The sequence below is a fragment of the Balearica regulorum genome, chromosome 10, assembly GCF_011004875.1.
Source record: "Balearica regulorum gibbericeps isolate bBalReg1 chromosome 10, bBalReg1.pri, whole genome shotgun sequence".
NCBI lineage: Eukaryota > Metazoa > Chordata > Aves > Gruiformes > Gruidae > Balearica > Balearica regulorum.
The window spans coordinates 11,207,363-11,232,739 of NC_046193.1; the positions used below are offsets into that span (position 1 = coordinate 11,207,363).

The 25,377-nt window shown below is 48.2% G+C and overlaps 1 long non-coding RNA gene across 1 annotated transcript; it reads right to left on the reverse strand.

Moving 5' to 3' along the window:
- Positions 1-20,389: 20,389 nt before the first annotated feature.
- On the reverse strand, positions 20,390-25,377 carry LOC142603210 (uncharacterized). The gene is made up of 4 exons (XR_012837099.1): positions 24,711-25,377; positions 21,749-21,826; positions 21,178-21,252; positions 20,390-20,496 (listed from the first exon to the last, which is right to left on the reverse strand). It is a non-coding gene; the product is annotated as an uncharacterized LOC142603210 (long non-coding RNA).

A 25,377-nucleotide genomic window follows, 5' to 3' on the forward strand; every position in this document is an offset into this window, starting at 1 on the left:
TGTCCGAGGAGACAAGGTGCCAACCTGCCTGTCTCTGTTTACCAAAGGGAGGGATGTTAGCAGGGTGAGAATGGGGGGCTGGGACCAACGCTGGGGCGGGGGCCATTTGTCCTCTGTTCCCGGCTCTCAGGCGCTTTCCCCTCCCTGCTGTCTCCCTCTGATTTTCATGTCTTGCCAGCCTGGCTTTTTGAAATGCCTTAGATAGTTTAGGAGGCTGCTGATTAAAAATAAATAAATAAATAGATAGATAAATAGGCTCTATTTCTGTAAGGAAAAACAGGGAATGGCCTCATAGCCCAAACTCCTGTGAGCTAATTCCCTACAGCTCCATCCACCAAAAACACAGGGTGCTCGCGTAACCCCATGGTACGGTGGATGCACGCACACAACCAGTACCTTGTCCTTTACTCAGTGCTCACCTTTTCCTGCATCCCTACCTGGTCTCCTACAGAGAGCAGACAGCGAGGCGATGCTTGGGCTGAGTTCTAGGACAGACCTGGCAGTTATGTCAGTAACGGCCCTGCCGATAGACGCTGGTTTGGGGATGGCAACTGTTGATTTTCTACCAAGATGTATCCCCACACAGGGTTGATCCAGAGTAGTTTGGATCAAACAGGGAGGCAGATGAAAGCCCTGCACTCACAGAGGCTTTCACCTAGCATACCTGTTGCACATCCATGACAGCACCATGCCCTCCCCCCCCCCCCCCCCCCCCCGCCGTTTGCACGCTTAACTGCATCAGAACTGGACAAATCCAGCCAGCAAAATGCATTGGACACCAACATTGAAGATTTTCATTCCATGCTCATCCTACTTATCTTGGAGACCACACAAATGACAAAACCCACTGTTGACCTCCCCTTTTACCTATGTTGCACATTACAAGGTGAACCCTGCTACCTCTTTGCACTTTCAACCCAAGTATGTAAAACCACACGAGGAGGGAAGGAATAACAGCAGTCCATCATAAAAGAAAAGGAATATACTGTGGTTGATAGGTTTTTTCCCTTATACCATCGGTTCTTTTACCAGTACGATCTCTGTTGGGTGTTATGTTAGAGGGAGTCTCCAGGGAGGTGCTGAGCAGGAGATTAAAGGAGCTATAATAAATAGATGTCATTGTTTTCTATTGCACCCTCAAACTGAGGCATGACACACAGGTGATGCTTCTATATGTTCCCCCATCTCTTGCTATATCTGCCCCGCAGTATCACCACAGGAGCCCTCAACGCTTCCTCCATGCACTCTGACACTCAGGGACCCAAACAGGAGTAGCAGGGTTCCAGGAACATTGCTGCTTCCCTGGCTCAGCCCCTCCTGGAGCAAGGACAGTTTGCTGGCTCTCCCAACTCACCCAGCCTGTTCCTCCCCTGCACAGAGGCTTGCTGCAGTAGCCCTAACCTGCCCTTTATTTTTCTTCTCCTTCTGAGCACCCATCCTGCATCTCCCAGCTGCCCAGGAGATGGTTTCTAAAATCCAGCCAGAAGCAGAGGTGGTGTTGCAGGGAGGGAAAAAGGGGGTAGAGCCCAAGCCAAGAAGCATCAGCACCGAAAGCGGCAGCCGCAGCGGAAGGCAGCGCTTTGAATGATCTCATGAATCAGCCATGACATTATCTACAGTGAAATGCCTGGGAAGGGGTTTCCCATGTCCTACCCTGACCTGGAAGGTTGAATCCACAGGGGCCTGAAGGGCATTTTCATTGCCAAAGACAAAGGCTAAATCAGAAGGAAATGATATTTTATTTAACCTCTGCAGTGGGATAGGGGCCTGAGGGGAGGGTAGAGGCGGGGGGGTGGTGACAGAGGGATAACATGGGGGATTCAGGACAGATAACTCAGTAACATATGGGCTTTCACTGAAGCAGTGTGTCCCACCGAAAAGCCAATTTCCCTTGACGTGCTGTCAGTCGCTGCCGGGGGAGGGCAGAGCCCTGCTCCCTCAGGGCCGTGCTCTGCCATACCAACGTGCTGTTCGGTGCCAATATGGAATTTCCTTTTGGGAAAGGGCCGCAATAATTGTCTCTCCTATTTACACAGTGCTTTCCAGACAACGTGCCAGAGGCTGGAGCCCTTATACACGCAAAGCTCTCAGGGACACCCTGACTTGGCTTGAAAGTCAGCTAGGGCTCTGAGTACTCAGTGATGTAAGACCAGGCTGCAGGACTGCAAACCTGTTGGTGCAAGGACCAGCTCTCCTCTAGGTGCCCCATTCCCAAAGTGTGGCTGGTGGCCATAAAAGAAATCAACATCAAAAGGGCTTTGGAGTGGTGGGGTGGGGTGGGCTTACCTCCTTGTTTACACGGCATTAGAGCTACAAAGGCTTTAAATGCCTTCTTGACATGGCATTCCTATAGGAAGTTGCTGTAGATGTCCTCAGGACCTAGGTGATCTGGCGGGCGGGTGGGGAAGGGCTATCTAGCAGGGAGGGACTGGGAGGGAAGGCAGGGGAATGCAGCAGTGCCTCTAGGGGAAGGTGGGGCCCATAACCACCCTGGATGGTGGGCTTTATGCAATAAGGCCCCAGAGGAGGGGTGGGGGCCATAGCTGTGGCAGGCAGTACAGCCTGTGGTGCCAGCAAGGTGAGGCCTGGGTGGTGGAGTCCACTCTGGTCTTCCTCTGATGAGCCTGAGAGCCCTGCTTTCATGGCAGGGAAGATAACGTGCATATCTGAACATCTCCGATTCTTCTGTGAAGCTCAGTCTTTCCACGACTGTTCTCTCTCAGTTCTTAGCCAACCCAGAGAGACAAATAGGGTGGATCAGAGAACCAGAGGTGTGAGAAATAGCAAAGACCTTCATTCCAGATAATTTCCTCTGGTATTTCATCAGACCAAGTAGGCATACAATAGCACTTCACCACTTCCTTTGGGAGGTAGTTACCATACCTCTTACGCACCCAGGAACAGGTTGTACTTTGCCAAATTTCTGTTTCACTGTAAGCAAAAAATAGTCATGGATGTCAATGTGAATTTTTACAAGTGCAAAGGACATAAAAGTCACACCCCCTCCAGTCCCATCTTCCAAAGTACCAAAATATCACACGTCAAAGATCCTCCTGCTGAGAGCTGAATTCCCCCTTCACGCAAAGTGCAAGAATTGAGGCTTGTTCCAAGCGTTTCTATTTCAGACTCTTGGTCTTTGACCAAATCATCGCATTTCAGGCTCGTGCTGAAGACCTGAGGACCATATTTGTTTGTGCTCCCTCTGCATTTAGGGGCCCAGCCACAGCCCCCTGTACCAGGAGATGTACAAAGGCAACGTAGAACCTCAGCCTGTCCTAAGCACGTTCCCCCAGATACGTGTTTCCTTAGAGGCCCTGGGTGCTTTGGGGCAGGTCAGGCACACACCAGTTCTCCAGCTCTGCTGTGTGGGGAACCTACAGCACAAACTGATCTGTGGGGAGCGTGACCCAAAGTGTCAAAACAGGGCCTTTAACATTTTCCACTGCCACCAAACCTGTTTGACTGAATTGCAGGTTAAAAAGGCATTGTGTCTATAATTGTTGGGCTTTAGAGAGCATGTCTTTTCCTTTAATGAAATACCTTGCTCATTCCATTCGAAAAGGAACCAAAGACTTCTCAGGTTTATGATAAAGTTGTAAAAATTTTATTTACCCCATATTTCCTGCTGGGTTATTTATGAGGCATTTTGTCAGCTCTCATAAAACTGCCTAGTAAAATATATTTTCTTACAAAAAAAATAAAATCATTTGTGTGGAACATCTTGAGAGCAGCGAGGACAGAGTTAATGGGATACACACGTTCCGACCCTGGGAGAAAACAAAACAGAACGAAAGCCAGGCATTGTTGTGCTGCATTAGTTAATAATAGCTTTAGAGCTAAAATCCTGCTCCCACTGATGTTACTGGAAGTTGGTCCTTAATATAAAATAATCAGAGAACCAGCTGCCATGAGTTGCAGAGCCCCAAAATGAACCGGAAATGCATCAAAGCACCCAGAAAACACACTTCTCCCATTGGGATTTCACAAGAAACACCAGTTCAATAACTTTTTCTTTAAAATATGGTGGCTTAGACTTATGTAACTCAGGGATGGATGCAAATCGTCACTCGGAGCTTGAACCCAAGGTTGGTTGATTGTTAATACAATATAACTTTTACCTAGTTAAGGTTCAAGACACAAGAAATGAAGCTCCTTGACGTAAACTTGGAGGAAATCCCATCTCAGGAGTTGCTGTCGAACAAACAGCCTGGGCACAGGAAAAGCACGACCCACCCACTCCAGGCGAGCCACAGATTTTCAGTTTTGTGTCACATGTTTAAATGCATTTGCTCAGTTCTCCGTGGTCTAAACTTTTGCTTTTTTTTTTTTTTCTTTTTTCCCCCCAGCAATGCTTATGCTCCCTAATCCCAGCAGGAACCTTGAAGCACTGAGCTTGTTGTGCAGCATTACCCCTAACGCCCTTCATTTCAACTCTTGCAGCTTTGCTCCAGCCACACTTACCACTTGCAGATAAACGTGACACAGGTAAAAAGTCCTTTCCATACGGCTGCTCAGCCTGGCTTGCTCAGGAGCTCAGCAAAGGTATTCTAGCTTGGAGCCACCAGGAATATAAAGGAAGCAAGAGAACAATGAATGAAAGACTAAATAAATAAATAAATAAAAGAGAACCAGGGAGGGTTGTTTTTAAAACAGCAGCTAGATGCTGGGAAGTGGTCAGAGATCTTTTGTTCTGTGCCTGTACAGCACTTAGCACAACACAGCCCCAAATTACAGCTGAGCTCCTTGCTCCTGCTGCTGTGCACAAGTAAAGAAGCAGCAGCCCAGTACGGGAAACAGGCAAGGAGCCAGGTTTGCAAAGGTATTTAAGTGTGTAAAGACACAGGGGGATATTTATTTACGGATGCTGTAGAGGTCCTATTTCCTACGGGAGCCAAGGGGTAGCAGGCTCACAGCTCCAGCGCTTTATCAGTGCCACCAGGTGCTATCTGTGTCTTTAGGTGCAGGTATAGCTGGGTTTACCACTCCTCTCAATAAGACTTGTTTTTTAAAAGCCAGCCTTATTGTGGGGTTCTCTCCTATGTGTCTGCAAAATGCCTTTTGCGTTGCAAGGTCATGCCTCAGTGACACAACACATGACGGCATTTGGCAATACGACAGGTCCATGCTGCTTTGGGCATACACAGATAGGGGTATGCTTGGGGTGTGCTTTCCTTTTGCACAACTGTGTGTCTCAAGGGAAGCAAGGAGGTCAGGAGGTGTCTGGGTGACCCTGGGGCATGGAGCTGACTATAAAGCCCCTCTCAGCTTGCTGTTGGGGAGGGAATGCGGGGGGACTGCCTGCTAAACTGAGCAGGGGTGGCTCCCAGGAAAACAGAGCACTTACATAAAGGGGGAGGTACCAGACCTGAGCTTGAACAGGCAGTTCAGGAAACGACTGTGATTTTAACAGACAGTTTAACCAAACTGGACCAAACTTCCTTCACCTCAGCCCTGCCAGAAATATTTTATACAACCGAAAATGTGCTCTACAACTGCTATATTCTCCCCAGGCTGGACTAAGTCCATTACACAAACCCAGAAAGCAAATTGAAGTTGGACTCACCTGCAACATTCATCAGCTGCATAGAAATAAATGCTGAGGAACTCCAATGTGGGGAGTCTGGAGAGGAGAAATGTGTCTAAAGGCTCTCTGGATGCAGCTCCAGTGTTGAGTAGGTGGAGATGGAGAAGGAAAACCATTTCTACTCCAGATATCAAACAAGCTCTCAGGGAAATTCCTTCTACAGCTTAATTCATTTAAAAAGAAAACACCTTTGCCTCCCAGCTTTCAAGAGGTTTTGGCATCCTTTACAACCAGCACAGTCAGTTGTTCCAGAATCAACAGTTTTGGTCAATGACTGACAAGGAAGGGCTGCTTTGCGTCAGTGCACCAGGGAGAAACCAGCAGACATGTGGCAGACACCTTATTTGCACTGGTGGGACTAGTGCTTTCGACTCAGCTTGCGAAAGGTGAGCTGGCAGGATGTTAGCATACTGCACGCTTTGACAAACCCCTGGTGATGAGAGAGCTGCTGGCATCCAGAGCAATCTGGCCCAGGGGGAAAGTTTCTCCCTGTTCCACCAGACTGTTGCTATTAATGGGGCAAATTGCAAAATTAAAACTATGAAAAGTGTCTCCTTGTACTCTAGGCAGGCGTCAGAACATATGGTGCTTAAGCTGGAAAGCTGGCATGGGTGTTGTCCTTAGGAGGGGAAACATAAAAGGAGGCAGATAGCGGAGATGTGCAATAGCCCTTGCTGAGGTCCCTGAAAAGCTGCCATTGATGGGAGTCCTTGTCAAATAACCCCAATCACAGGAGCAGACATGAGGCTCATCACTGGCCTTTTTTTCCCCCCCTTCATTGCAACAGGCTGTGCTATTTATCTTCCCCACTGCCAACTGGCATCAGTGACCAATTTATTCACATCAAACACAAAGACATGAAGCCAAGCAGGACCCTCATCTAGGGAACGCTCTGGAGCTATTTAATAAAGTTTAGAGACCAGAGAAGCATCCAGGCTTTCCCACCATAGTAGGAGAAGATGAAATTCTTTAATTGTTTGTGTTTGAGTGAAACTCATATAAAAAGAGGATTTGGGATTCTAAGGAAGCTTTAGAGCTGAGTCTGACCTTAAGCTGTGTTCCTGCACAGCATTGCACGCTCTCACACTGTGCTCCCAGCACCCACTCTGGGAACTCAGCCCTCGCTCACATCCCTCTTACTTAGGCGCATGGAGGGGATTCAGGGAAGCAACAGTTATTTTGTCCTGTAGTTAGTGCAGGATCTTCTGGGGCCTGTGGTCCAGGCAGCTTTAAAGAAGCTGTGCCTCTCATGGGCAGACAAATATGCAGACGCTCTGCATCCCATTACGGCTCAGTTCTCCAGTTATGCAGAAGTCACAAAGTGGTTTGGATCCCAGACTACTCCTCCCACTGGGTTCTGTCCCTAACCCCAATTTGAGCACTCCTGCAAGGTTTAGCCTATTCTTCTCTCATTGTACTCTACACGGTCCTTACCACAGTGCTCAGACTTTTCCAAAGAGCGGTAAAAGGAACAGAGAAATCAAGTTTAGCATGTGGATTTGGCTTTGAATGACAAATCTCATAGGACAAGCAATTTTCGTAATTTTGTCCTCATTCAGGACTGAAGTTCTGTGAGCCGGATAAGTTGGCTGCTATTTGGACCTGAACAATGTCCTACCTGCTTGAGATTCAACCCAAATTTGGCACTAGCAGTGACAACATGAGATCTAGGAATACAAGCAGAGCAGCCAACAGCCCAGATGCATACTGGAAATGACAGGTGAAGGATCAGACTCTGAATTTCCTAAACCACAGAGAAGCTCATTAATGCTGCAGTCAGCGTGTGTGGCATCTCTCAATCTTGATAAAAACAAGCAAGTTTTGGGAGTTGTTGGTTTTGTTAGTTTGTTTGTTTTAAATTGATAGATAAGGGGACCGCTGGGGGCTATTTTAACTTTCTAAATCTTGAAAATCCTTGCGGGGTGGGAACTCTGCCTTCCACCCTTCTTCACGTCACATTCACAAGTCACTTGTTGAGATGATGAGTTGCCTTTCCCTTACAGGCTCCATGAATTTTGGTGACATTCTAGATATTGTAGCTTTGGGTAGAGAATATCATCAAAGCTGTGGCACAAGCACAGGCTTGAAGGCGAAACACAAAACGATTCCTTTGGCTCAGAAGATGCCAAGATGCTTGGCCTCAAATGCCATCTGGCATAGAGTACAGCTCACTGACAAGGAGACCACGTAACTGAACAGACAATAGAAAGAAAAAAGTCATGACAGGAGTGACTGGTTACCTCTTTTCCCAAAATTTTCCTGTTCTTATCTACTATATCTCTATGAGGAATTACTAAAGAGACTGAGGCGTTTCAGTCTGGGAAGTACACAAGTGAGAGAATATAATGGAGGTCTATAAACTGCTGAGCGGCTCTGGCAAAGGTGAATCAGGAACCACCATTTACCAGCTTTTCTGGCAGAGGTAGGGAGCAATTGGGGAAACGAGGAGGAGGCAGAGTCAGAACAAGCAGAAGGCAGCGTCTGGGCAGTGTACGCTGCAGCCTGGCCCCACCGAGTCTCTGTTTTGAAAAATAATCCTAACAAGGGCTACCAGCCCTGACGAGGCCCGGTTGAACAAGTACCAAATCTCTGCATGCTTAACTGAAGTGCAGGTCTGGTTAATGACAGGGAGCCTTTGTAAGATGTTGCCTCAACTATAAGATGCTTTCAGTCAACCCTAAAAAATTAATTTTAGCCTTTTTGTTTCCTGGAAGTGACATATGAGTGGGTTATGAACCAATCCCGGATGACAGCAATATTTAGCAGCCAGAGCATGGCATAGGCTGGTTCAAATTCTCATCCTGTAATCCTGGTTTTGCCACTAGTTTATCATATGGCATTACAAAAAACATCTAAGGTCTGAGTGTAGGAAGGGCATCAAACCAGCAACAGCCTGGGGCCTGTAGTCTAAAGTTTGGCTCAACTTGTCAACTTCTAGCTGAGAGTGACAGCCTTTGCCTGCTGATATCGCAGGAGGACGGGACTTCACCTAACACTGCGGAGGTTTAGGGGTGCCCAAGTATTAATTGTGCATATTTGAGTCAGACTTAGTAGATTAACCCCCAGCTTTTCAGGGTAAGTTGGCAGAAGGCAGAGCCATCTGCAAACTGAGAAATGCAAACAAGGAGGGGAAAAGTTCAGTTTTGCATTCTGAAAGAAAATGCAAATTTTTTAATTTTTTTTTTTTTTTACTTGAGCTTCAATGCCAGTCTTCTCTGATTCTACACCTTCTGGCACAGGAATGAAACAGTCTAATCTCAGTAACTGGCTAAGGAATGCTCAGGCTTTCTGAAGTCCCAGCCTACTTGGTTAGCTGTATTTCTGAGACGGAGAAACAGCAATCTTTCTACTTTTAACATCAATAACACCAGTTATTCTCCCAAAGAATTATTATCAACAATTCCTTTGCTATATTTACAAAGAAGCAGGGCTATTCTTAGAGAAAAAACTAAAAAAGCCATTTTATTTAGCTTTCTTGGCAGTTATACAAAAATGTAAGGAATGTAGTCAGTTCAAAACATCAAATCCCCAGCACGAGCCTATAAGAGCTTTCTAATGCATATTTACAGTATAGAAAGCAACCGCTTTCCTGTTTTGTAGAACAAACAGGCAACCTTCTCTTTTCCTCCTAGCTGTTCCTGAAGACCAAACATTGTTTGACACAGAATGCTGCTTTTAATGGTGCGGGTTGTAAACTTTTAATGCCTAGAAAATGGGACTTTATACTGCAGCCTTCTTTTCCTAAAAAGGAATCGGAGGCAAATTTTACTGCTGGTTTTAGGAAAGCTCTGAATTGGCAGCCCTGGGTATCTAAATACTCCTTTAGCCACAGCTTGGTTTGCCACAGGGAACAGCAGTGCTAACTTCTTCCATGCTGCTCCTCGCCGAGGCAAGGACACGCGCCCTGGAGAGTGGGGTGTACAGCGAGTGGGACTGGACTGGGCACAACCACTGTAGTCCCATAGGGACCCAGCTCAGTGTGGGGACACTGGGATTTAGGAACAGAAGCAGGGGACCACACCACTGTTCCCGATACGTGCAACAGCATCTCAGTACTTTGCTCTGGCCATCAGGAAAAATCTCTGTCTTAGGGGCGTTACTTACTGCTTAGGAAGGAGACTGCGTGGCGCATCCAGGTCACAGCTCTCCTGATGATGCTGAAAACAAACAAACAAACAAAGACATGGGTTCTTGCTCCAGGTTTAGGGGAGGGTTAATGGGTTCAGCTCTTACCTGGTGAAAATCGTCAATGCGACCAATGTTACTTGTATTGCACAAAGCCCAAAGATTTCCAAATGGACATGACGATACGTCCTTTAAAGAATAGTCTATTCCATGGGAAAATGAAGAAACTCAGCCTTTTGGGATTTTGTGAATTAACCACTATAGACAACATACTGCAAGGAAGAATCCTCCAAGGCTAGGGATGCAGGTATTCAACTTCTCCCTCTCTTTCAGCTGTAACTCAAACCCCCTTCTATTTCTCTCTCAAGTTTGCCTGTGTTGAGGTTTCCTGGTCTCCTGAGCCAGCTTGAAATTAAAGATCTAGAAAGGCTCCAGATCCTATTCCCCATACTTCAAATTATCCCAGGTCTCCCAGGTTAGAGGGAGGCTGGAGTCGTACTCCTCTTTCCCTGGCCTCTGAACTGTATCACCATTTGTTGTGATTCTGTTGCTAGGAAGCCCGTTGTTTAAGATATGTTTTCAGTTTTCCTCTTCCTCAGGGAGGTGATAAAACTGCCTTTGAAGCACTCTACAAGTTTTTGTTTTCATAACCAATATTCATTGCATTCATTGAATTTCTCCAGATTACCCAATAAAAAAAATAAAATATTTCCCAATATTTTTTTTTCTTATCCTTATACAAGATAATGACTGAAAAGGACAAAATTCTTCCTTGTCCTACACTGAATCAGTGCTCCAGAACTGGAAATTAGTTTGGCTTCCTTTGCCCAAACAGTGTTGGCCTCAGCCCTGAGAGTTTCATCCTCCTCCCAACCAAGAGGGCAGCCTCCCTCGCATCAGGCCGTTCAAAGGTGCCACAGCCCTGACGCTGCGGTGGGAAACAAATATCTCATGCAATCATTTTGCAGCGCAACGTGCCAGGGTCTGACAAATTAGCCCATCGCGACGCCCTGCCGCTCTGTTGGCACGTGCCACAAAGCACCGGGAACACCGCTTGGCTCCCGCTCCCTGCCACGGCACAAGGCAATGCCAGGTCGGAACAAATCCTAAAATGGTCCATAATCCCACTGCAGTGAAAGGACAAGGCCATGGGGAGTAATCGCTCCTTGTGGCAAATGATGCAACCCCGACCAGGATTTCTTTGGGCTTTTGTGATTTGTACCATACCCATACGCTTCTCTTTCTATTTCAGAGAGGTCAGAACCGAGCAAACCCTCATCCGGAGAAAACCGGGCAAGACAACAACCGCATTTGAAGGGAGCGAGAGGAAACGAGAGACTCGTTCAGGCCTTTGGCTCCCATTTGCTGTCTGCCTAACAGTTTCATCATTGTAGGAAGTGTCAATAAGATACCAACAGGGTAAACAATTGTCAGACAGATTTTCACAGAGCCAGTTGACTGGACCACAGCTGCTTTGTACACAACGCCAATGCAGTGTCATTTCTAATGGGGGAATTTACTCCGTGTAACTATGCCAGAATTTGCTCCAGGCTACACACTGTTGCATTATAAACCTGGCCATTGCCATGCGATTAGTCAGAGCTTTAAATAACACTGAAAGTAATTCTATCAAGCATGATGAAGAAAAGTGGTGCATTCCAGTGCTTGCCACATACCCGCCCCTGAAGGGGGTTAGCTAAGGATGATGTCCCCTTTACTGCTGGAAGTTCTGATACCTTCAGCCACATCCTGATCACCTGACTCATGAACAGTTTAAGGACCCTCTTTGTTTGGCCTCTGTAATTACGGAGCAGAGGGGACTATGTGAGTTACGATAAGATTCCCAGATGATTGGATGTAGATGCATGCGATTGAAATGCAAAGAGCATGGAGGATGCCCCACATAGCAGCACATGGCCAAAGGGGCTTTGCATCAGAGAAATCTCGCTGCATGCTTGTAGGCATGGGTGGATGTCAGGCGTTCTGTCACCAGTGGCCTGAGGGTTAAGGGCTCCTCCAGGGCTGGTCTGGCTGCAGAGAAAAGGCACGTTTTCCTCCCGATGGTGGCACTGGAATGAGCAAAGCTCCTCCCGGCCTGCATGAGCATGATGTCACATTGCCAGTGCTCTGCAAAAGTGAGGGGTCTGTCCAGGAGGGACAGAAGAAGGATCTAAAAGAGAAAGCAATCACTGGATTAAAGGTGAGCAGATCACAGGGTTATGCGATACTCCAGTTTTGCACTTTTCATCAGAAGACTCCTAATCAGTTGACATCCTTTCCCAGCGAGAAAAAAAAGATCCTTTGCTTTCCAAGTCATGCTGAGCTTCAGTCCTGTGAGGGGGACAAAGCTGGCTGATAGCTCCCTTGCTCGGGCCCTGGTCCCTCAGGGCTGTTACAAACTGTTCCAGTTCGTAGCAGCTCTCCTGAGGGCTGTTACAATGGTTGGGAATTGCCATCCCGCAGCATCTTTTAACCTCGCTCAGTCCTGCCTGCATTCCTCATTCAGTGTCACACAGGGTGTTTCCCCTTCGCTTTACCTTCTCTTTCCAACAAATGCTGTCAGACCTGAAGCAATGCATGGAGGTTATACCTCTCAAGAGCTCACGGGGTCTGAGGTATCTGAGATGTTGCAGCCAAATCAGAGTCAGAAAGGCTGCTAACACTGGTGCCTCACAGTATCTGCTCTAAAAGAGGCTGAGACACTCAAAACTGTACAGACACACTTTTAGAAACCGGGTGGATAATTCATGAGAAATCCCCACTACTTCTGCTTCTACCTGGCCCGAAGAACTACAGACACCAACAACTACTTGTGGTATCCTGGCATTTCTGCTTTTGTCTCGGACGGGAATTAAACCAGGCACTAGATTGACAATAGAAATAACAGAATGGTGGAGGATTAGCCAAATCTTTTCAAATCTCAGCAAAAAAGTTCCCTTTGGTTTTATGAGCAGACATTCAGCATAGTTTTCATTTGCTCTGGACTGATTCACCCTGCCCCTTCCTGTGACCTGATGAAACGGTGACTGAAGCCCTCGGTTGTGCATCCTGTTTCAGCTGCAGCTGAGCTCCGTGCAGAGGTGTCTGTCCACAGCTGCTTTTCATGGCTCCTGTCCAGAGACTGCCACCTCTTGAGATCTGCCAGCATAACTATTTGTGTCATCAACTATTTGTGTCATCACCTCCCCAGCTCTATCAAAATAGTCCTGCTTACAGAAGAACTTAAATTAAACGGACTTTAAAATACAGAAGCCACATACGTCTTCTCTGGGATGGGACTAAGTGGAGGACTGCTGTTAAACAGCATGTTCAGGTCGATGCCTTGAGCAAGAATCAGGACAAACATGCATACAAGATATATGTGTACCAGCCTTAAAAAAATGGGGCTGGGGGCAGCAGCTCTGCAGCATCCCTAGCCAACCTCTCTGCTGAGCACTGCTGTCCCTACATGGGCTTCCTCTTTTCCACTCCCTTTCTTGCTCGACCCTGTAAAGAATTGCCCCAACGTGATGAGGTGGCATAAAACTAACCCAACCAAAAATTACTTTCTTTTTGCTGCTCAGCACCCTGAGCAGGATCCAGTGAGCCCCAGAGCCAGCGTGAGGGTGGAGGCTGCTGTGCAACCACAGCCCAGATACGTTACTAGAACAAGGTGTGTCTTTCTAGGTCTTAGTCGCAAAATCTACATTGCCAAGCTGCTGTGAAAATAAAAGATGCTGTGGGTAACAGAGCAGGAATTGAACAGAGGTAAATTTGAGTTTCAAATGAGAGAAAAAAGGGGGTGGGGTCAAGAATGAAGGACAGTGAGAGGAGAGATGTGTTTTTTGAACAAAGCACTAGTGTTTTATAGGACAGGATTTCTCCTGAGGTTCTTGAGGTCTGATAATTTTACATCCACTTCTAGATGGTAATTCCTAGTCATTTTAGTTCATGTCATCAACTGTTCTAACGGAGCCAACCTTGTAAAACTGCTGCTGTATTTATCAAACATGCAGTCACATATGTGCACACATTGTGCATATCAACTGTGAAAAAGGAAGTAAAACCCAATACGCCGATCAAATTTTCCATCTGAGGTACTTTGCCTCAGTGTAAGTAGTTCAAAAGTATAAAACCCCAAATCTTAGGTGATAACTAAACCGATATGTGGTTGCTTGGCTTGCTGTGATTTATCTTCAGCGCCACACTGGTCTGGAATACCTGGATGTTCACTTGGACTTGGTTTTCATTTTGAACTGGAGGGAGGGTTTCACAGCAGGGGTGCTTTTTGCTCCCTGTTGTTTGTTCACAAGTTTGTCATACGAGTGGAAATCTCACTCAGCGCTGCGCTAGCGAGCATGAGAGCCAGTTCTGACTAGAGCCAGCTGTGGCTGTGCTGCTCTTGCTCTCTGACCACTGGAGAGGTGAACTAGCAGACCTGGTCCATAGTGGCCGTGCATTTGGCTGGCTCTTTACCAAAGCAGAGCATTGAGAGCTGGTGTTGGCTTAATATTGCCAGTGGCCCAGGGGATCCAGCCCATCTCACCTAACGAACACGGTAAACCAAGCAAGGCTTCACTCTGAGCTGCTTACCTGCTCCACCTCACAGCACTGCTGGACATGGCAGGTGGAGGATGCTCCAGTTCCAAACTGTGCTGGTCTGGGCTGGTCCAGTCCCTGTTCTGAGGCAGCTCAGGGAAGATTTCAGGGATTTTCCCATTTCTTCTGGCTCCCCTGCTTGAAGGAGAAAGAGAAGTAACTTTACTTACATCTTGAAGCTTCTATTAATAGTTGCAGAAGTCGCTGTGCTATGGCAGCCTGGGGCAAGGCAAAATCCCACTGCACAGGACTTTGTACTTGCAAGACCAAGTAGAAAGAAAGACAAGCTGAAAATGTGTGTGGGCACAGATGCCCCATGTTACAGCCCTGTATTGCTCTTCAAAGCACCTCAGCGAGGTGTTGGTGGGAAGTTTTGCTCTAGGGAGTGACACAAAGGCCTGAGCAGACCGTGCCCAACCCCGGAGGGCTGCTGGGCTCTCACTGAACCCCGGAGTCCCTCTGGTTCCTCCAGCAGCGCACGACCCTGGCACAGCTTTCCAGGGGAGTGAGGAAGGCCAACCAGCCTCTGGCTCTGCGATGTGCCAAATGATTTTGGTCCCTTTGACGTGAACATGGAATTAACAGATCCCAGCAAAGCTGAGGAATGCATGGGCTGTCAGAAGCATCGGTCGGCGCCAGGTGGGGACTTAGAGACTTAAAGCCTCAGAGGTAATAAGACCCCCCCATCACAGACTGCACCAGAGCTGTGAAACCCCAGAGAAGCTGGATTCAGCTGAATATGGAAAGGACACAGATTCCCTTTTGCTTGCCCTTCTTTGTCCATCTCTGTCACCTCTCCAACACCAAATTTCTTGTGTTACAGAGATGCCAGTGATTTTTGGGAGTAACAAGAGGGAGGGGGCAGCATTTTTGGGGTGCGGATCTCACGTATGCCCAGCTGCACCCCCCCAGCCATGTGCACTGCAGTCACTAAACTCAGGGCTGCAGGAACTGGGAGGTGGCATTAAGCATCCCCGTGGAGACTGCGTGCTGGTAAGGCGACAGAGCTGGACCCTGCAGCGGAACCAAGTAAGAAAAAAAGAAATAGAGAAAAACAATTGTTTTATTCTTCTATAATAAAATGGTCTAAAAGGTACATTGAAGTGATTTTGCACCTTCTCTTGAGCTTTTCTGAAATAAAATCTGTGGTTTTGAGTGTTAAAAAATGAAAATCACCATCTGTGATGAACAAGATGTTGGGATGAAGTGGCAGCCAGGTGGGACAAGTAGAAGGGACGCGCGGAGAGGAGAACGAGAGCAAGGAAAAGGCACACCAGAGAAAAATGAAGATTGGTGGAGGGAGGAGAAGGTCGTGGTGTGGCAAAGAAACCCTCGCAGTGACAGCATCCCGGGAGCTGCAGCCAGCCAGCGCAGCTCGCTCCCGGCCCCCAGCCTGGTCCAACTGCAACAACATCTGTTACACTTGAGCTGTGCTCGGTTAGTGGTGTGTTTGTTTAATTGTGGGCCTGGTTTGTTATTTTGCTTCCCATTAGGAAGCTGAAGAAAGGAGGAGGAGGGTGTTTTCATTCTGGGGAGCATTGCGCCAGGACAATGAGGTTTTTTTCCATGGCACTGGGTAGTCAGAACTAGCTGTACTGCTCCTCGCGACAAGGCAGACGCCTCCGAAGCCCATTGTTCAACCTGATGCATTAAGGGCTCACACTTGTAATTTTGGCGCTGATCCCCCTCTCCCATTGTGTGAGCAGAATGGGTTGAAAAAGGAGAGTCTGTCCTCTTTATCTAGCAGCAAGAAAAGGAGGCAGTGGCGGAGGCAGTGGCTCCTATGCCCGCCAAGGTTTTTGCTCTCCTGTGGCGGTGGTGGGGAAGGCGGGGGGTGGCTTTGAAAGCTTCCCTGGTCACTCCCGGGAAAGTCACCCAACTTTCACTCTCTGCTGTAGTTCCTTGGCCTCCCTCCAATTTTCCCAAATTCATCACTGAGTATTTTGGAAAAATACAATTTCTTCCTGCCTGACCATTCAGGCTTTTTTTGTTTTAATAAAAAACAGAATTGTCAAAAGGGGAATTTTCTAGTGCTGGACTGACAGCCCTGAAGGCCAGTATCCTCTGCTTTTCCATGTGCTGCAATCAGAGCACGGCAGGAGCAAACTCCATTGCCACCATCCCCTACCAGCGAGGCATTTTGTCTCTAACCCAGATCAGACCAAAGCAGTGCTGTCAGAGGGTTTCCATGACGTGGACATCTCCTTCCTATGCCAGGGTGATGCTTTGGCTTTGTCAAGCCCCCAGAAAGTCTTTGGGCTTGTAAGAGGAGCTGGCATATGCAGGCATGCCCTGCTGTGCTTGTCTTGCTCAAAGGCAGGACAGATGACCAGCTTTCTGACTCAGCATCAAGCACAGACCTATATAATGGTCTGACATGAGCAAACATGTCCTAGCAGCAACCGGGACAAAAGAGCGTCAGGAATGGCGATGGGGCGATAAGGCTTTGTATAGTACAGTTCTCATGGTCCTTCATCATTGCCCAAAACCAGAGACCCCCAACTCAAACCACCGGACCCAGACTTTGTATCTACGGCAGCAACATGCTGAACTCAGAAAGAACATTTCAGACATCAGCTTAAAAAGCAAAACAAAACCCCCTTTCCTTAAAATTATGGATGGATTATAACAATGAACTGAACATCAGAAGCTTAAATATAAACTTAAATTAGTAAAATGGCAATAGAAACAGAGTTCTGACTTTGCAAACATTTACATATGCAAGAATCCTGGGCAGTCTGAGATCGAGGAGAAGGATCATGTGTCTAAAAATACTTATGCGGACCAGTGTCTGCCAGGACCGGGCCTGACACTGTAAACACTTTGGGGTGTGCGCTGTCCTCTCTTCCAGCTGTACGGCAGGGATCCACTGCTGAACTCCAGTAAGAGCCTGCATCTTACCAGAACCTCATTAGGAAAAATAAAATGCCTTGGATCCTGAGTAAGCTGGACAGAAACATCAGAAAAAGCTGGGAAAAATGTACAGTTAAATCAGAAGAGAGACGCAGATGCTGAAGATGACTACAAAAATGCTCCCCACTTCCAGTTTTGCAGACTCCAGAGTGTCCAGCCCTGCTTTGGCAGAGCTGTGCTCCTTGTACCCAGTCCCTCCTCCAAGGAGGACCCAGCCATACCTGGGTGCAGCATGTGGACCCCAAACCTCACTCCCAAGCCTGTTGGCTCCGTGCTACCTTTACAAAAGGACTTTCCTTGGCTGCAGTTGCAGGACTGCAGGTGATCCTCTGGATGAAACCTGCACTCCGGTCGCACCCAGGAGCCTCTCTGTGCCAGCAGTGTTCAGAGCTTGGTGTTTCGGGTGAGTTGCCCCGGCCAGCGGAGGTTTGGGCAGAGGAGTGCTGCCCCTTTCGCATGGCTCTGGGAAAGCAGGGTCTCATGTGGGGAGAGAAGGGAGAACACTTCGATGGACGACTTCCCCCAGCACCTCAAAGCCAGTTACGTGTTGCCAAGTTATGGTAGGAGCTTTATACAACTAGGAGTCTTGGTGCCAACTATTAAGAGGCACTTTACTGATCTAACTTCACTTACCTTCAACTCTAATTAGATGCCTTGACCATTAGAAATTACAGCTTCCAGCCCCTCAGATCGAGAAATACCCATGGGCAATGTAGGACTTGTGAGGTTTGCCCGTTTGTAAGGGCCCATCTCTGCTGGCTTCAGCTAAGATTTAGCAGCCATGCTGGTAGGGCAGGACTGTGTCTTTCTTCCATACATATGCATTTTACATTGCAGTCACCATCTTGCCATGCCTGTCTCAGCGCATGACCTCAGGGGACAGGAGGCATCATCGTACCTGGTACCTTTGCAGAGCAGCAAGTCCTCCTCGATTGCTGTTGACCACTAGCATCAGCCAGGTGAAAACAGCAGTGTCTTTTCCTTGGAGAGCCATACACGGACAGACTGACCTGATACAAAACTCCCCTCTGCAGGGCAGAAATCCAGCCCTTGCTTTTGCCAGCCATGGCTCGCTTGATTTTCTGTACAATGTGAGATGTAGTGTGCTAACCAAAGCAGCAGAAGCCTGTGGGTGCTGCTTGCATGGATGCTTGAAGCCACAGAAGGTAAACCAGATTTGAGATCTGGTACTAAAATAACTTTATGGACACCCTGCAGCTCCCAGCTGCTTGGGCACCAGCTTCAGTCTCAGCTGGTGACAAGAGGACCATCGGCACAACTACCCGTGGTCAGAAGCTTGACAGCACTGTAACTTAACTTGATTTTAAGGTCTGCATGGAGCTAATATTAAAGCGAGGTCTCCATGCTGCAGGGCTAACTGAACCGGGAGACTCGGTTACAGAACAACTGTCCATTAGCGCAAGAGGCAGTGCAGATGCTATCTAGCTGCGGTATTATCCCTTGCTGTTCTAACTTAGCTTTGGACAGTTAAGATCTTGATGACATTATGAGTGGGGCTAGGGGCAAACTGTGGCCACAGCCAGATTAATAGCGCACCCAGGGCCTTACTGGGGAAGCACCGTCTGCTAATACAGTTGCTCACTGCTATTGCTGCTCCTCTCCTGGACTTTCCTATTCCTGCTCTGCGGTGCAGTGCCCCGTAGCTGTACCAGCGCAATCGCTCACTGAAATAAGGTGGATTTAAATAAAACCACTGAGGAAAACGCATCGCCAAGTTACATCCCCAGCTGTAGCGAATGAGAGGCAAAGAGACGCTCGCTCGCCACTTTGCCGGCTGAAACGTGCGATGGCAGGATAACCTCTTCCGTGGCGTTCAACCCCGTGCCTCCCAGCAAAGTATTTACCGCCCTCCAGCCGAGGGGCGTGTGATGTTTGCTTAAGCTCGGGCTGGTTTCACGTTTTCTCAGTGATATGATAATTGCGTTTAGATAGCTCTGTCTCTCTCTGCTGGGCTTTTCACAGGGCTCTCCTGGCCCCCAGCAGGGCTAATTTAAAAGCGGCTCCGCTCTCAATGACACGCCACGATGTTTTCAAAAAGAAACAACCAGCGGTGGCTCTCTGGAAAAATAACAAAGGGACCCAATTACAAGCAAATGTGTTGAAGGGTCCCAGGGCCGTCTGTGGGCAAATTAGGGCCAATTAAAGGTCAAAATGATTTAAGGTATAAGGACAAGAGAGGGAAGGGAAACAATTGGTCAGATTCCTGCACAGAATAAGTGTCTGCTGCTCAGTTTGAATATGTTTTAGTGCCTAAGTGGTGGATAAACTTCAGAGTTGGGGGTTACGTTTGATTTTTAAAGCGGGTAATTCATATTCTCTGTTCCATGCATGCTTGGGAAAGTGCTCGGTGTGGTCACAGCCAGCAGTCCACCTCCAACAAGCCCCGCTGGGACCTGGCACACACACGGCAGCCTGCACAGCCCTGGTGTGCAGCCACAAACGGACAAGTTTTGTTGTCCCCCACAAGCTGTGCAGACGTGTGCTCTGGTTATCGCTGCTGAGGGGTCTCAACGTAACACTCCCGGTCTCCACTGGCCAAGTCATGGCCAGGGCTTGGATGAGCACTTCTATCCAGTTCACTTAACTCAGCCCAAATTTGGGCATTTTCTTCGGAGAGTCGGATGGCTCCCCAGGGGAAAGGGTGGCCTGCTGTGCTGTGTGACAGCCCTGTCCTGTCCCACCGTCTCCCCTCCTGCCGCACCTCTGTGGCTGTGACCTCTGCCTGGGCTTCCATCGGCTCCACAACGTGCCGGCACATCTGTAGGGAAGCTGGCCATGGTTGGTTTGGGCAGATACACTGCCAAGCCTTTACACGCGCCTTCCTGCAAAGGTAGCTTGAAACGCAGGAACAGGCATAACCCTGAGGTTCAGAGGCTGGTGGGTATGCTCGACCACATCGTTTTTTTGTTTTTTCAGCGTCAGTAGAGAAGATGCTTTGGGCTGATGGCTTGGAAACATTTTAACAGTCATACTAAACTGAGGCTCACAACCCTCCTGCATGAAACCATCTTCCCTCCTGCTACCCAGGCGTCAAAGCAAAGGGAAAAGCAACTTTCCCCTGACCCAGTGGCAGAAGGGGGACCGCAGCCTCCCTCACTAGGATCTCGGTTCCCGCTCCCTCATAGGCGAGATCACATTCGCTCACCTGAGAAAGCTGAAATCTCATCCAGAAATGGTCCAGCACGTGAATCTGTAAATGGGCTGGGGACTTCACACCAAGTTTCCTTCCAGGATCAGCCCTTCTGCCTGCAGCCAGCACAAATACCCCAGCAATGCTGCAACAAAGACAACATGATAAATACTTTCACCAGATCTATTTAAAACCAGAGAACATGTTCAGCCTGCTGTTTTCTGTTGAATTTCAAATGAACATTATGGAGGAGATGGCTTTCTCATTGTCATTTTTATCCAGAAACAAAAAAGTCTGGAGAAGGTTTGAACTTCTCATTGCTCCACTGCATCTCCCCTGGTTCACCGTGGAGATCCACACTGACATTCACGAGAGCTAAGCTGCGAAGCGAGGAGCACTCTGCCTGCTGCGGGAGGGAGGGATGGCGGGGGGCGGCTGGACTCTGGTACAGTGAAGTGGGTGAACGAACCTGGGGGATCCAGGTCTCATTTCAGATTGTCACATTTTAGTAATGGACAGAAATGTAAAGACATAAAGCTTTTTTAAAATTTTTATTTTATTTTATTTTTTTTTTCCCCCCACAAAGAACAGAGGGACCATTTGAAAAAAGTAACCTCAAGTTAGATTTCACACATCCCTTGGTGAAGAAGTGCTGAAATTCAGGGAAAGGCGCAGGGCAAAGAAGTCCTGACATAACATTTTGAATAGCCCACGCTGCTTTTTGGCTTTTTATAAGAAAGCAAATAAAACTATTCAGTGAGAAATGGCACCACCAATGCTTTTACCCAATTATTCATCATCCCATGACATCTTCATCATCCCCTACCTGAACTGTTCGGAAACAGCTGATTATTGGTGACACATTTCCATGCAGTCTTGCTTAAAAAACTCACAAACAAACCTTAAAAAAAAAGGGGGGGGGGGGGGAAGAGCGCCATTTAAACCCATCTTACAAATAGTTCTAAAACATCCAGCCCTGTCCCATGTCATCCTGCCCCCTTCCTACCATCTCCAGCTGGAAAAAAAAGAGACCATAAAGCAGTTTTGTGCAGTCAGATGTAAATCCCCTGTCTCTGTTAAGGCGAGAGATTAGCCTGTTAACAAAGTTACCTTGTCACCTACCCTGCTTAATCCTTGCATTTCAAAGTGTAATTTTATTGAGCGCCTTGGAGCTGAATCTGGTGTGTGTTATTTATTTATTTATGTAGTTTAATCGTTCCCTACTTTTTCTTTTTTAATTTACCTGGAGCTCAGAAGGTTTGGGGTTTTTTTTCCCTTGCTGAAACAAGTGACTTTTGGAAATGCGGCGCCTCTGCTGTTTTTATTAATTTTAATGTATTTATTTAACCCTTCAGGGGCTGCAAAGACACACCCCTCCTCCCCCCCTCTCCCCACACCTTTCCGAGACGACAGTCAGACAGTCTCCACACAGTGCTGTACGGCTGGTGGTGCAGCGGAGTATCCTGGCCATAAATCTGTCAATACAAAGAGAACAACATGCACACAAAAAATGTGGCTAAAACCAAGAAATGTAGCATAATTACAGGTTCATTATTGCAAACAAAAGCATCCCCTGATCCCACCCCTTTGGCAGGGACGGGAGCAATTCAAACAGGCTCATTATGTAGTTACCTAGCCAGGGTCAGAGCCTCCTGAATAGCTGCTGCGGCTCTGCTTATTATCCGACCCCGGACGCTGGGAATGCGCCTGTTCGGCTGCGGAGGTACAAGAGTGCTGGGAGCAGCGAGGCTCCAGGTCTGCTCTCTGCTCCCTTCCTACCTATTGTTATCTCTGTCCTCAGAAGAAGATCTGCCTTTGTACTCTCTGTAAAGCACATTCAGCCATGGTGAAAAGTGCCAGGTTGACAGTTTCAGAGACTGAAGTCTTGTGCTTATCTGCCCAGCGGGTACGGAATGAAAAAGGGTGATTGGGTGCAGCAGCTGGGCAAGGGAAGGGGGACAACAGTCCCATCTCCATTGCCTGCTCCATTCCCCCTCCAAAACCGCCTGCCGCAAGGCTGGATGCCGGCTGGCCGAGGCACGTGGCTCCCGCAGCCCATCCAGCAAATGCCTGCCTCTCTGCTTGGAAACAGCTGGCACCTATCCTGGGCTGGAAAAATCACAACTCAAACTCATCCCGAATTTCCCAGAAGTTTGAGGGAATTCGCAGCATACCAAACTGGCACGCTGCCTTGGGCCAGCGGCCAAAACTTCTGCCCAAGCCATCTCCTCTAGCCCCGCGCAAGCCTGTGCTCCATCCCATCCCTCCTTCCCAGCCACAAGCAGCCCAGGGATGCAGACGGTGCTTTTTGGATGTTTCCAGCCTGGGCTCCCTTTCTCACCGGGCTGGGAAGTGGCGTGAAGTCCCCTTCGACACCACATGCCCCTTCCAGAGCCACAGCTTCCCTCTCCGGTGGTCGAAGAATTGAGGAACTCCAAACGGCACCGCTGAATATTCAGGGAACCTGACAGCCTCCTTCCCCTCCGCCTGCAGCGGCGGTGAGCACTGCTAGCGCGCCCACACTGAGCCTGCCTCCATCTATAACCCAAATGTCAAAACATTTCCTCTTGCAGCCCCGTTCAGTTCGTGGTAGCCCCGATCCCGGGTCCTAGTCACGCTGCTTTTGGGGTCTGCCTCGCCGAGCCATTACTGTCACCGCCCCACTGTGCGCAGATAAGAATAGGCTGCTTCTTCTGGCTCATTTAGCTAAAACAATGGAGCCACCAGAGGCCAAATTAATCCCTGGTGACTTCAGCAGAGTTACACCAGGCTAAATTTGGTCCCAAGCGTACAATTAGCACAGAGGAGAGCACAGTGTCATGACAGTCTCTTGGCTCTTCCTCCAGACTCCTTTCCCCAGGCTCTCCCTCTCTGCCGAGCGGCTGGGTGCTCCCTCTCAGCCACCTCGCCACTCACGTCTTGCCATTTCTGGGCACCGGGGAGGGCACCCTGCAAGGGGAAATGGCAACTCATCACCAGCAGTTTTTGCCTGGAGAAGGGCAGATTCTGTTTCCCTCGGTGGGTAGGAAGAAAGAGCTGAACCTCCCCGCCTTGGGCTTGCAAGGAAATGAAACCCATTCCCTACGGAGACGTGCCTACAGGCATCCCTCCACACTGGGCATCCTCCCGATGCCTGCAACAGGCTGAAAGATTCTCTCAGGGCTAGTATCCAGTTTTCTTTATGGACACGCAACAGACCTTTAAACTCAGCCCTGAACAGCCTTTCATCATCATCATGATGTTTTGTGGCAACCAGATTCCCTCTAGTAACAGCTAAGCCCCTGAACCACACTTTTTCAGGATAGTTGTATTTCAAACTATGAGAAAATGGGTCAGAAATTGTACAGGCATTTTTCTTTGGTGACTCTCAGCTGACCCAGGCAGCCTGGGAAGGGGAGGCATCATCCATCTACTCCTGCAACCACGCAGAAGTGTTGTGTCCAAAAAATAGAAGGGGCAGAAATAAATTTAAAAAAAAAAAGGCAAAAAAAAAAAAAAAGCACCTTACCAGACCTTTTCAAACTCCAGAAACACTTCCTCAAAAAAATGGGTTTGTGCATCAGGCGTGAGCAGAGCCTGGATCACAGAGCTACTTCCACTCGCTGTTCCGCAGCAAGGTGTGGGCAAAGCCACACTGGCAACGGCCTGATGGAGAATTGGGGCTTTGCTCTGAGAAAACTCCTGCTAACTTCAGAGAGCACATGTGTGCGTGAGAGAAAAAAATTAAGCAATGAAAAAGCATCAAATAATTAAAAAAAAAAAAAAAGGAACAAACAGTGGAGTGTGGGACTGGAGAAGGTCTGCACTGGTGCTTCCCTCTCCGTGTCCCCCTGCCCCCTCTGGCTCCACAACCCAGAGCCTTTTCAAACAGACAGACTTCTCATTCCTTTGACAATTCTTCAAAGGCTCCAGGATTCGAGGGAGCTTCCTGTTTCATCGCAAAACCTTGCTTTCTTTTCCTTTTCCAGACTATTAAACCCTGTGCTAACGAAGCGATGTTTGCCGCGTGTCCGACGACCCTGCCTGCTGCGTGACATTAAAGTTACACTGCTCAAGGTGTTTTGGTCCTTACATCCCCCTTCTGACCCCTGAGTTTACTGCAGAACAAAGTCTTGTTAAGCTCGATGTTGTAAAATATATTTCCTCCCTTGCATGCCCATAGCAGTTGTTTCAGCGTTGCATGGGGTTGCGTGTATTATTTTGTTTTTGTAGGGTTGCTGGTGACAACAGATCTGCACACACTGCTTTGTTATTGTAGGGTTGCTTTAAAATCCTAGGCTCCTCGTCTTAGTTTCATTTATTTATTTTAGAAAAAGGTAGTTTTTAAGGGTTTAAAAATAAACATGTTTAAAGACATACCAAGACACGTCGAAGAGATGGCGCGGAGAGGAAATCCTGTCAAATCCGGGGCCTCACCTGCCCGAGCTGCGCCCCTGGAGCACGGTCGCGTCCTCGCCTCCTGCTCTCCCGTGGCCACCGCGACCCGCAGCCTCCCGGCAGCAGTGACCGACTTTTGATACTCGGCATTTTTTGCAGTGCATATTAATGTCGCTGTGAAAACAGCACGGCATTAACAATTCTCAAAGGCTTGAGTTACTGTAAAAATCTGCATCAGACGTGGGGTTTAAAAGTTCAGATAAAGGAAGAGATGGAAGGAGAAGAAAAGAGAGGGGGAGGAGAGGAGCAAAGTGCTGACTTGAATGATGGCGTGTGGTGATGGCTTTTGGTGTGACAGGCAGGAATCGTCCCCAGGCAGCATCCCCAGCACTGCCAGCGAGCACATGGAAGGGCTGCAGGAACCCTCTTCTCCGGCTGCTGGTGGGTGACCAGGTGGCAGAAAGGACTTGGGAAATCACAAAATTCATCCCAGCACCCGGCTCACCTACAGCATCCCCAGAACCTCCTGAATTTGCACAGTGTAGAACTGGTGGAAGAGTCTGGTCCCCAACACACCTGAAGGGCAGAGCACAGCAGCCATGGTGCACAGGCCCAGACCCTCGCCTTGCCCTGGAGTCATGTCTGGAGC